Source organism: Salmo salar, chromosome 19 (genome assembly GCF_965601325.2).
Source record: "Salmo salar chromosome 19, fSalSal1, whole genome shotgun sequence".
Lineage (NCBI taxonomy): Eukaryota > Metazoa > Chordata > Actinopteri > Salmoniformes > Salmonidae > Salmo > Salmo salar.
In genome coordinates this window covers 58,921,626-58,932,500 of record NC_138309.1, presented here as the reverse complement: position 1 = coordinate 58,932,500, position 10,875 = coordinate 58,921,626, and the positions used below count along the sequence as shown (strand labels likewise).

The 10,875-nt window shown below is 42.6% G+C and overlaps 1 protein-coding gene across 4 annotated transcripts in view; it reads left to right on the top strand.

Moving 5' to 3' along the window:
• Positions 1 to 10,875, top strand: part of LOC106579277 (leucine zipper tumor suppressor 2) — a 49,867-nt gene that overhangs the window by 12,902 nt on the left and 26,090 nt on the right. Inside the window, exons 1-2 of one of the 4 annotated variants that reach the window (XM_014159050.3) lie at positions 9,325 to 9,521; positions 9,791 to 9,911. The exons of 1 other annotated variant lie outside the window; for it this stretch is intronic. The gene's annotated coding sequence lies outside the window, so the exon portion shown is untranslated. Of the gene's footprint in view, positions 1 to 9,324; positions 9,584 to 9,790; positions 9,912 to 10,875 lie in introns of those variants that run through there. 2 more of the 4 variants (XM_014159048.3, XM_014159047.3) reach the window with 2 other exon arrangements.

The following is a 10,875-nucleotide window of genomic DNA, read 5'->3' as shown; positions in this document are numbered from 1 at the left end:
ATCACTCCAGAGAACGCATTTCCACTGCTCCAGAGTCCATTGGCGGCGAGCTTTGCACCACTCCAGCCGATGCTTGGCATTGCGCATGGTGATCTTAGGCTTGAAGCACCTGACGAACAGTTCTTGTGCTGACTTTGCTTCCAGAGGAAATTTGGAATTCGGTAGTGAGTCTTGCACAGAGGACAGACGATTTTTACATGTTTCATCACTCGGTGGTCTCGTTCTGCGAGCTTGTGTGGCCTACCACTTCGCAGCTACTGTTCTTGCTCCTAGACGTTTCCACTTCACAATAACAGCACTTACAGTTGACCCGGGGCAGCTCTAGCAGGGCAGAAATTTAACCTGTTTGGGATAGGGGGCAGTATTTTCACGGCCGGATAAAAAACGTACTCGATTTAATCTGGTTACTACTCCTGCCCAGAAACTAGAAGATGCATATAATTCGTAGATTTGGATAGAAAACACTCTAAAGTTTATAAAACTGTTTGAATGGTGTCTGTGAGTGTAACAGAACTCATATGGTAGGCCAAAACCTGAGAAGATTCCATACAGGAAGTGCCCTGTCAGACAATTTATTCTCCTAGGGCATCTCTATCAAAAATACAGCATCTCTGCTGTAACATGACATTTTCTAAGGCTTTCATTGGCTCTCAGTAGGCGCCAGAAAGTGGAATGAGAGCTCTCCAGTCTCTGGGTGAAAAACAGGAGTTTTTGTGAGTGGTCCTGCTGAGAACAATGACACTGGAGCGCGCGTGCACGAGACAACTCCATTTTTTTCTTTCAGTGTTTGAACGAATACAACGTCGCCCGGTTGGAATATTATCGCTATTTTACGAGAAACATAGCATAAACATTTATTTTAAACAGCGTTTGACATGCTTCGAAGTGCGGTAATGGAATATTTTGACAGTTTTTGTCACGAAATGCGCCGGCGCGTCACCCTTTGGATAGTGACTTGAATGCACGAACAAAACGGAGCTATTTGGATATAACTATGGATTATTTCGAACCAAAACAACATTTGTTGTTGAAGTAGAAGTCCTGGGAGTGCATTCTGACGAAGAACAGCTAAGGTAATCCAATTTTTCTTATAGTAAATCTGAGTTTGGTGAGGGCCAAACTTGGTGGGTGTCAAATTAGCTAGCCATGATGGCCGGGCTATGTACTCAGAATATTGCAAAATGTGCTTTCACCGAAAAGCTATTTTAAAATCTGACACCGCGATTGCATAAAGGAGTTCTGTATCTATAATTCTTAAAATAATTATGTTTTTTGTCAACGTTTATCGTGAGTCATTTAGTAAATTCACTGGAAGTTTGCGGTGGGTATGCTAGTTCTGAACATCACATGCTAATGTAAAAAGCTGTTTTTTGATATAAATATGAACTTGATTGAACAAAACATGCATGTATTGTATAACATAATGTCCTAGGAGTGTCATCTGATGAAGATCATCAAAGGTTAGTGCTGCATTTAGCTGTGGTTTTGGTTTTTGTGACGTATATGCTTGCTTTGAAAATGGCTGTGTGATTATTTTTGGGAGGGTACTCTCCTGACAATCTAATGTTCATATGTTTGAGTAATTGAAGTTTTTGCATTTGAGGTATTTGTAATTCGCGCCACGCTATACCATTGGATATTGGTGAGGCGTTCCGTCACAGCCCTAACTCTCACATACACAAAAGGTCTATGTGAAAGAATCAGGATATCATGGACCTGCTGTTTGGGCAAGACGATCTGAAGCCCCTGCCTGATTTAAAAACTAGTAATTGTAAGGTAGTACGTTTTTTTTCACTTTGCTGTACATCACATCCTCAGTATGTTATTAGTTACTGGTCGGAAATACTATAAAGTGCATTTGGAAAGTATTCAGACCCCTTGACTTTTTCCACATTTTGTTACGTCACAGCATTATTCTAAAATTGATACAATTGTTTTTTTCCTCATCAATCTGCACACAATACCCCATAATGACAAAGTAAAATCTTTTTTTTGTTTTTTTAAATGTTTGCAAATGTATAAAAAAAATTCAACACGGAAATATCACATTTACATAAGTATTCAGACCCTTTACTCAGTACTTTGTTGAAGCACCTTTGGCAGCGATTACAGCCTTGAGTCTTCTTGGGTATGACGTTACAAGCTTGGCACACTTGCATTTAGGGAGTTCCTCACAATCTCCTCTGCAGATCCTCTCAAGCTCTGTCATGTTGGATGAGAGGCGTCGCTGCACAGCGTTTTCAGGTCTCACCAGAGATGTCCGGGCTCTGGCAGGGCCACTCCAGGGCATTCAGAGACTGGTCACAAAGCCACTCCTGCGTTGTCTTGGCTGTCTGCTTAGGGTTGTGGTCCTGTTGGAAGGATAACCTTTGCCCCAGTCTGAGGTCCTGAGTCCTCTGGAGCAGGTTTTCATCAAGGATCTCTCTGTACTTTGCTCTGTTCATCTTTGCTTTGATCCTGACTCGTCTCCAAGTTCCTGCCACTGAAAAACATCCCAACAGCACGTTGCTGCCACCACCATGCTTCACTGTAGGGATGGTGCCAGGTTTCCTCCAGATGTGACACTTGGCATTCAGGCCAAAGAGTTCAATCTTGGTTTTATCAGACCAGATAATCTTGTTTCTCACGACCAGAAAGTCCTTAGGTGCCTTTTGGCAAACTCCAAGCAGGCTGTCATGTGGCTTTTACTGAGGAGTGGCTTACGTCTGGCCACTCTACCATAAAGGCCTGATTGGTGGAGTGCTACAGAGATGGTTGTCCTTCTGGAAGGTTCTCCCATCTCCACAGAGGAACTCTGGAGTTCTGTCAGAGTGACCATTGGGTTCTTTGTCACCTCCCTGACCAAGGCCCTTCTCCCCCGATTGCTCAGTTTGTCTGGCCAGCCAGCTCTAGGAAGTCTTAGTGGTTCCAAACTTCTTCCATTTAAGAATGATGGAGGCCACTGTGTTCTTGTGGACCTTCAATGCTGTAGACATTTTTTGGTAATTTTCCCCAGACCTGTGGCTTGACACAATCCTGTCTCGGAGCTCTACGGACAATTCCTTCGACGTCATGACTTGGTTTTTGCTCTGACACGCACTGTCAATTGTGGGACCTTATTTAGACAGGTGTGTGCCTTTCCAAATCATCTGATGAGTCCAAATTTGAGATTTTTGATTCCAACCGCTGTGTCTTTGTGAGATGCAGAGTAGGTGAACGGATGATCTCCGCCTGTGTGGTTCCCACCGTGAAGCATGGAGGAGGAGGTGTGATGGTGCTTTGCTGGTGACACTGTCTCTGTAATTTATTTAGAATTCAATGCACACTTAACCAGCATGGCTACCACAGCATTCTGCAGCGATACGCCATCCCATCTGGTTTGTTCTTAGTCCCACTATCATTTGTTTTTCAACAGGACAATGGCCCAAAGAGATTATTTTGTTGAAACAAAGCTACTTATTCACACTAAAGGCGCAATTGTGTACCATATTATTCATGACTTTGCAAAACAGAGCATTAACCAAATACTTCCACTTTTTAGGTTTAGTGTTTCACTAAACCAATCAATACAGCTTACGTAGCCAAGTGCACCTGTGAACCTCTCCCTTTAATAAGATATTTTAACAGATTGGAGATAGTGAGAGCGATCTCCAGCTATCCTCCATCCTATAGATCTGGGATTCGAACTGGTAACCCTCTGTTTACTAGCCCACCTCTTTAACCTCAAAGCTACCTGCCACCCCAAGGTAGCCTGCAATAAAGGCCTGTCGGTGGTAATGGCTCAATGAACAGGTCATTGAGAGGTTAGTGTTATCGATGGCTGTCTGTGAGGGTGCCTGTTCAGCAGATTAATAATGTAATGAAATGGTAAATAGAGGGTTCGCAGTCTCTTTTCGCTCTCTCTCTCTCTGCATGGAGTTTAATCCCCCTCTATCTGGCAGCTGGTGGGGCAATAACGTGGATTACTGCTTCCAATCGATTCAGAGTAGGAGTTGAGAGAGGGCTGGCACAGCTAAGCACCTGTTAATGGTCCGTGTGGGCCAACTATCAACCTCCAGGAGTTAGTATTATGTTGTCATATCATCCAATATGTCTTGTAGCACCTCCCTCCCACACACTGTGTATCCAATGTGGTGTTATCCAACACTAGCATTATATTGCCACAGTGTGATATTTCTGAAGCTAGTTTATCGCCATGTGGCTTGAGCTGCATTACGTGTGGGAAGCCACAGTCTTAACACTTCCATCTGTTACCAACATATTTACTCTGCCTGGCTTAAGGAAAAAGTCAATAAATAGGCCGAAGAACAACTTGCAATATTCCTCCGCTTGTAATAGAAGAATCGAGGGCTTAGCGAACATCTCTGATCCTGCAAATACACTGTACACTGAGTGTACAAAACATTACGAACATCTGACAGACTGACCAGGTGAATCCAGGTGACAGCTATGATCCCTTATTGATGTCACTTGTTAAATCCACTTCAGTTGGTTTAGATGAAGGAGAGGAGACAGTTTAAAGATTTTTAAGCCTTGAGACAATTGAGGGCAAGACAAAAGATTTATGTGCCTGTGAATATAATGGGCATGTTGATATCCTAACGTTCCTCAACGTTATGCCCTATAATGAACTAGGGATGGATACTGTAAATTGATTAATAGAATATCCGAACGGACGTTAGAATTTGATGACTTGAGTGAGTGTTCATTTTTGGAGAACATTTTTCACACCTATTTTAACAATGAAAAAGCTTTGTCTAAATTGCATTTAAATTATCCTTATGACATTGTTACGTTAGGTTCTGAACGAACAGAGTAAAAACTCAAACGGACGACTAGAAAAAGCTTAAACCTAGTTTTATTCTCCTCACTGGGTGCCTCAGCTGCAAGCACATTTTGCACACAATCAAACAGGCATTTATGTCAAGATGAGATTATGGGTGTAACTTCTCAGAACTGCTATCTGTTGCCCAATACTGCCTAACAACACATTCGCCACGCTGATCCTCAACACGGGCCCCTCGGGTGCGTGCTCAGTCCCCTCCTGTACTCCCTGTTCACTCATGACTGCACGACTCCAACCCCATCATTTAGTTTGGCGATGACGCAACAGTGATCACCGAAAATGACGAGACAGCCTATAGGTAGCACGTCAGAGACCTGGCCGTGTGGTGCCAGGACAACAACCTCTCCCTCAATGTGATCAAGACAAAGGAGATGATTGTGGACTACAGGAAAAAGAGGACTGAGCACGCACACATTCTCATCGACGGGGCTGCAGTGGAGCAGGTTGAGAGCTTCAAGTTCCTTGGTGTCCACATAAACAACAAACTAACATGGTCCAAGCACACCAAGACAGTCGTGAAGAGGGCACGACAAAACCTATTCCCCCTCAGGAAACTAAAAAGATTTGGCATTGGTTCTCAGATCCTCAAAAGGTTCTACAGCTGCACCATCAAGAGCATCCTGACCGGTTGCTCCACTGTCTGGTGTGGCAATTGTTCGGGCCTCTGACCGCAAGGCACTACAGAGGGTAGTGCGTACGGCCCAGTACATCACCGGGGCCAAGCTTCCTGCCTGGTATCACCAGGCAGTGATGCAAAGACTCCAGCCACCCTAGTCATAGACTATTCTCTCTGCTACCGCGCGATACCGGAGCGCCAAATCTAGGTCCAAGAGGCTTCTAAACAGCTTCTAGCCCCAAGCCATTAGACTCCTGAACTCCTAATCAAAGGGCTACCCAGACTATTTGCGTTGCCCCCCCCCCCCCCTTTTACACTGCTGCTACTCTCGGTTGTTATCATCTATGCAGTCACTTTAATAACTCTACCTGCATGTACAGTGGCAAGAAAAAGTATGTGAACCCTTTCTGCATAAATTTGACATACAATCTGATCTTCATTTAAGTCACAACACTAGACAACCACAGTGTGCTTAAACTAATAACACACACATTGTATTTTTCTTGTCTTTATTGAATACATCATTTTAACATTCACAGGGTAGGTTAGAAAAAGTATGTGAACCACTACCCTAATGACTTCCCCAAAAGCTAATTGGATAACCTGGAGTCCAATCAATGAGACGAGATTGGAGCTGTTGGTTAGAGCTGCCCTGCCCTGTAAAAATACTCACAAAATTTGATTTTCCTATTCGCAAGAAGCATTGCCTGATGTGAACCATGCCTCGAACAAAAGAGATCTCAGAAGACCTAAGATTAAGAATTGTTGACTTGCATAAAGCTGGAAAGGTTTACAAAAGTATCTCTAAGAGCCTTGATGTTCATCAGTCCACAGTAAGACAAATTGTATATAAATGGAGAAAGTTCAGCACTGTTGCTTCTCTCCCTAGGAGTGGTCGTCCTGCAAAGATGACTGCAAGAGCACAGTGCAGAATGCTCAATGAGGTTAGGAAGAATCCTGGAGTGTCAGCTAAAGACTTACAGAAATCTCTGGAAGATGCTAACATCTTTGTTGACAAGTCTACAATACGTAAAACACTATACAAGAATGGTGTTCATGCAAGGACACCACGGAAGAAGCCACTGCTGTCCCCCAAAAATATTTCTGCCCGTCTGAAGTTCGCAAAAGAGCACCTGGATGTTCCACAGCGCTACTGGCAAAATATTCTGTGGACAGATGAAACTAAAGTTGTGTTGTTTGGAAAGAACACCCAACACGGTGTGGAGAGAAAAAGGCACAGCACACTAACATCAAAACCTCATCACAACTGTAAAGTATGGTGGATGGAGCATCATGGTTTGGGGCTGCTTTGCTGCCTCAGGGCCTGGACAGCTTGCTATCATTGACGGAAAAACTTGGAAATTCATTTTATCAAGACATTTTGCAGGAGAATGTAAGGCTATCTGTCCGCCAATTGAAGCTCAACAGAAGTTAGGTGATGCAACAGGACAACAACCCATTAGACAGATGTAAATCAACAACAGAATGGCTTGAACAGAAGGAAATATGCCTTCTGGAGTGGCCCAGTCAGTCCTGACCTCAACCCGATTGAGATGCTGTGGCATTACCTCGAGTGGTTCACACCAGACATCCGAAGAATATTGTGGAACTGAAACAGTTTTGTAAAGAGGAATGGTCCAAAATTCCTCCTGACTGTTGTGCAGGTCTGATCCGCAACTACAGAAAACGTTTGGTTGAGGTTATTGCTGCCAAAGGAGGGTCAACCAGTTATTAAATTCAAGGGTTCACATACTTTTCCAACCTGCACTGTGAATGTTTACAGGGTGTGATCAATAAAGAGATGAAAAATTATAATAGTTTGTTATTAATTTAAGCAGATTGTTTGTCTATTTTTGTGACTTAGATGAAGATCCGATAACATTTTATGACCAATTTATGCAGAAATCCAGGTAATTCTAAAGGGTTCACATACTTTTTCTTCCCACTGTACATGCAGGTAGAGTTATTAAAGTGACTGCTAGATGATAACAGAGTAGCAGTGGTATAAAAGAGGAGGGGGCAACTAACCGGTGTCCCCGCACATTGACTCTGTACCGGTACCCCCCTGTATATAGTCTCGCTATTGTTATTTTACTGCTGCTATTTAATTACTTGTTAATTTTATTTCTTATCTGTATTTTTTTTAAACTGCATTGTTGGTTAGGGGCTCGTAAGTAAGCATTTGACTGTAAGGTCTACTATACCTGTTGAATTCGGCGCATGTGACTAATAACATTTTATTTGAAATGTTGCGTTGTCTTCAGTCGAGCAGTGCCTGGTTATCTGGTGACTTCTCCATGATGTTTATCAGTGACTTCCTGTTCACCTTACTCAACAGACCTGGGTCATAAACCCTGTTCCCCTTTTCTCTCACAGTAACTTTCACTCAGTAACTTTCCACACACCAAGTTCCTCTTTACCCTTCCTTGACCCCTAACATATACATTCCTTGTACATGTAAAGTAATAAGTTGAACATGAATAAGTATATTTCAAGCTAGAATCCAACAGTTACCTACAAGGATATGCCATAATTGAAATTCTTAATTTAATAAAACAGCAAACCTTTGAATGTAGTTTTTATAACGGTGCGTTGAGCTACTGCTGGGCATTTAGCCCTCCAGTCTGTCCTGACATCGGTATGCCATTTTCCCCTCTTAAAATAGCAATTACAGGCGCGCACCTAATGGAGTTTCCACTATACCTGACACAGTTCAATGGAAAACACTCACCAGAAAACCTCTTTGTATCAGAATCCATTCTATCATGGTGAAATTCGGACTTCTCTTTCACTGTAGCTGTAAGCCAAAATTACCTGAGGAAAAATATGTCCGCTCTTTACCTCTGCCATTTGCATCATTTTGATTGGTCAAGAGCATTTTTTACAATATTCTTTGGGGTATATCCGAAAAAAGTTCATGATATTATTCTAAAAGTAAAATAATTTCAAATATCCTCCCTATTATGAACCTGGCACAGACAGTCAGCCAGAGCAGTGTGGTCGCACATGGCTACTTTCACATATGAATGCTTTTTCCAGCATAAGCTTCACCGTAAGTTTGTCCCATGTTGCTGCATAAAGAAATTAAGGATGCATTATCAAAGTATTAGAACGGGGCCCCTGTCCAAGAGGCTGCTGGGAGGATCCGCTTCACGAGCAGGCTGCCATGGCAACCAGAGGGCGTTATTTCCCATTGGAAGCTCTCTGTTTGCTGGACTGTCTTGAGTTTCACCCATACTCTGGCACTCAGAGGAAGACAAAAGAGTAGGGGACAGAAGTGCTTTAGAGATGACTAATGAACATAGTGGAGAGGTCAAAGTTGAAGTATTACTCAGTCGTAAATGAGGGCAAACGTAAGAAGTGTTCTCTTAAGTTGGCAAGGAATTCCCCTCTGCGTTCCTCCTTTATGGGAAGGGAAAAGGGGATACCTAGTCAGTTGCACAACTGAATGCATTCAGAAATGTCTTCCGCATTTAACCCCTCCTGAATCACGGTAGGCAGCAAAACGTAACCACATGTTACATATGGATTTGCATTAGTATACACATCAAAAGTCCCAATGCAAAGTTACACCTCACTTTGCCATCTTTCAAGTCATTACATAAGACAGATCAGAATGCCGTAGTCGTGTCGGAAAAAGTTTTTCAGGGGGGTGATGTAATATGGAGGACCCGGCAAGCCAGCCTATTCCCTATAATGTAAACTAACTTCAAAATGTATAACTTCAAATTAAACCCAAATCGTTTGCACTCATGACGACAGGTTTGAATAAAATGTTCAGCCAACTTACAAGCAAATACTTTGTTACAAATCAACTTGCTAGGTGTTTGCATCACACTTCCTGTGATTGGTGGATTGTAGCTCACCGCCGCCAACAGTTGGTCTGGAATGTAATTATATTCTAGCATGGCTACTGGCTAACGTTAGCCAGCTTGAGCTAGCTACCGAGCTAGCAACTCGGTAGCGCAGAGTAGATGCTTAATATGACATTGAGATATAGTGCATTGTCGATTAGAAGAGATCCGGAAATGAGATAATAAATGTAGTACCCCAAAAACATAACTACGTTTGTACTTATAGGTAACCAGATTGTGACTACAACTCCGTTACTAAGTCTTTGACCACACTGTGTTGTTACATTGGTGAGGAGAAACTCATGCTTCCTACCCTTCAAGTATTAACATGATGACTCGGGATTTTCCTTGGAAAGGCTACTTCCACCTTACATGCTAGTGTAGTATACACACTCAGTTGTGACCCTTCACATCTTCCAGCTCTGCGTTGGTGCAGTTGTAGCTAAGGTCCTGTGTTTTGCTAACTTCAATTGTTCTTTCTGGTTGCTTCTGTAGTCTAGGAGCAGAGAGGGAGTAGAGCCCCAACATCAGCAGTGAGTCCCTGGGATGCACAACCGACCCGTTCCCCCTAATTCTCTCAGGCCTCCAGAAGCTGAAGACCGGCTGCCATTGAGAGGTGAGCGAGCTCAAGAACCCAATGTGCTTCTGATTATACTGTCAGTTTACCATTCCATTACTCAGCTGGTTCTCCTAGAAAGCGATGGCTTTCTGGCTTTCACGCATCTTCATTTTGTCCTCTACCTTGAAGTTAGACTCTGGAAACATTCTCAAATTACTACTGAGATTGACTCTCTGTGGCAATGTTACTTTAGAGCTCACAGCTGCTTTGAATTGTCTTTATGCTTTCATTGCAGAAACAGTTTGGAACCATTCTGTTGCTAAGGGTGCTCTCGGATAGAAGCGTTATAGAAGACCTAAGCAGCGTTGGGGCTATTGCGGACCTATGTATGTCATACTAAGACTATTTTAAGGGTGTTATATGTTCTTATGATATTTTGCAGAATGCCTTTTGCCTGTGGGCTTTCAGTAAAGTGTTACCAAGTCAATTTTGAAGTCGAGCAATTGTATCCTCATACATTACCTAATTCCAGCTGTTTGAAGTAAGCATTAAGTCACTTAACCACCCTGTAACTGCTGTAACTCTTAAGATCGAGGCGTAACCCCTAATCTCTTTGGCACACAATACTGTAAGTCAGAGTGTGTGTGAGTAACTAAGGCGTCTGCTAAGTGAATACTGTACAGATGTATTAGAGGTCTTACAATAGTGATTTACTGATTTTTATATCCACAAAGGCAACTACGGTTAATGCCAATAGCTTTTTCTCGTCAACTTCAGTGTAAAGCGATTTAAAAGGAAGTGCAAAGCGGTAAACATCTGGCTTGGTTTATTTGTTGGAGCATTTGGACTGATTGTTACAGTACAAGCCATAGAATTCTATTTCTATGGTACTAGCCTTGGAATTCTAACTGAATCAAGTTTATTTTCACTAGTTTTGAATTTCGAGGCTAAGTGATTGGTGACAGAGGGATTTTTGGGAGAAGGTTGTTTGAGGCAGTTTTGAGACAAGTTTAGCTCTGGC